This window comes from Cydia pomonella, chromosome 9 (genome assembly GCF_033807575.1).
Source record: "Cydia pomonella isolate Wapato2018A chromosome 9, ilCydPomo1, whole genome shotgun sequence".
In the NCBI taxonomy this organism is placed as follows: Eukaryota; Metazoa; Arthropoda; class Insecta; order Lepidoptera; family Tortricidae; genus Cydia; species Cydia pomonella.
Window position 1 is genome coordinate 3,910,007 of NC_084711.1, and position 2,353 is coordinate 3,912,359.

Here is a 2,353-nt window from a genome sequence, read left to right on the forward strand (position 1 = left end):
ATGATCGCGATGGCTGCCGCTCGCCCCCTGCCCCCTCACCTCGCCCCGCGCTCGCAGCTACACGCGGGGTATTCATCGTCGAACATGTTCGTCGACAAAAAGCCCTGCTTGACTTGCATTATCTCATCTCGCGTGCGATGCAATCTACAACTTCTATTATTTACCAGATGCCACACTATTCTGCAACAACTTTTTGTTCAAGTTAAGATAAGGTTCGCTTTTAAGATTATGTCGATTATGAAATGGGGCCACTTCTTTCAGCAATAACCAGTTTAGGCCAGGCCGATTAGAGAAACCTAAACATAAATTACTGCTATGGTCTGGCTGATGAACAGTGCCGAAGTAATCTCATAACTCCCATACATAAAGTGATCCATGAACCAAGTTGGGTACAGACCAGAATAGGTACTAAAAAAAAGAATAAATCCACCGAACATGCTCGACAATGAATAGCCCGTTATGATGCATCTTTGCTTTCTTGTTATGATCAGATGCTCGGAATGCAGAATATTTTCAAAGGATAACTTCTCCAAGCTCTCGTCTTACTCGATTGTAACCCCAAACGATTAGAGACGTTTCTATAAATAAAGTTGAAACTCCAGTGAAAACATGGATGTGATAAGAGTTTGCTGAAGTTAGTCATGCTCCCTTGGTTACTTGGGGAGAAAAGCCAGACAGGATCACGGTAAATACTTAAAGTCCGAGTGAATAGGATATATTGTAGATATACCTACATAGATATATGAATGAAGTTGGCAGGGTGTGAACCAGAGACATAAATAATACCTATACTTACTTTTCACAAAATGCGAGATGAGTGGATTTTGCCATTTCGAGGACAGTTTAGATGTTTTAAAACTGCTAAAATTGCATTGTACTGATTCGATTATAGACGCCATCAAGTTTATTTTAAGGCAATTTTGACGACAATAGTAGGAAATATATGAGTCCAAACAAACACTCAAGTTTTGGGACCCATTAATAGGTGTTTTACCCTATAAACCACAAGTCCTCTGATATTGATATGTACGTATAAATTTAATTTATCTCCATGTAAAATAGTACTTGCATGAAATATGATGTCCTAGACTTTTACATAGATAAACTCGGTTGCAGTTATGCAATTATTTATCTGTCAAAACCAGCGTTTTACTATATTGCTACTTGTATTACTGAAATTAATCTTATATCTGCTACAGACTACAGTTGACAGCTTGATATTTGGCACAATTATCAGCTAATGTAGTATAGTATTATAAATGTGTAGGTATACTCTGTCTGACTTTCTGTTTGTTATGCACTTTGGTATGGTATAGTCTAGGTCCCGGGAAAGGGCAGGATATGTAGTTATTATATTACAGATTTTAGTTTAGGAATTTAGTTTGGAAGACTTGTTACAGAATAAGCAATAAATAACAAGTTGCTATCTCCAATTATAATTCTGGCCGCCATTTTGTATTTTGAGCTAGGCGCGACACGGCGACACGCATAATAATGCCGCGGTCTAGACGAATTAAAGCACACTTCATTTCTCAAATTGTCCGCTTGACAGTTTCCATTTTGTTTTAATAACGATTTGAGCTGGTTGAAAACAAAATGTTTCCAGTCCTTCCAACCCAAATTTTTTTGGCCAATAATTAAGAACTTCCTTAACTATTTTTGCTACAAAAGGTGAATATTTCCGGGCATATGTGAGAAAGTTACATACCTATATGTATATCCGGTATATATTTAGTAGGTACCAAATATATGATGATCTAATGACATGAACAGGAAAACATAATTAATTAATTAATTATAATTCCATTATTTATGTTTCGTTCACCTTGTGCCGTGACTTATATTAATATGTTATTAAGCTAAATGACATTCAGGATTTTTCTGTAATTTAATTTTTGATTTAGGTTTTTAGTTTAATTCGGTTCATTTGGAAGTATCTCAAACTATCAGTAGCTCATCCCGTCAATATTATAACTACAAGTTTTTTTTTTATAATACGTCGGTGGCAAACAAGCATACGGTTCGCCTGATGGTAAGCAGTCTCCATAGCCTATGGACGCCTGCAACTCCAGAAGAGTTACATGCGCGTTGCCGACTCTAACACTCCGCACCGCGAGGCTTAAAAACAAAAAAATAAGAATATTTTTCTTACTTACAAGTCTTTGACCAAATATATTATATAAAACAAATAAATTGTTCTCTTTAAATTATTCTCCTTCATACTTGTGTATGAAACCGAAACGTTTATTAAAATTATCAACACTTTAGCGTAAAAAAAAATCTCAACCAATATTCTCATTATAATATCGTAGGTACTTTGAAACTTTGGGCAAATTATCATAACATCACCAAC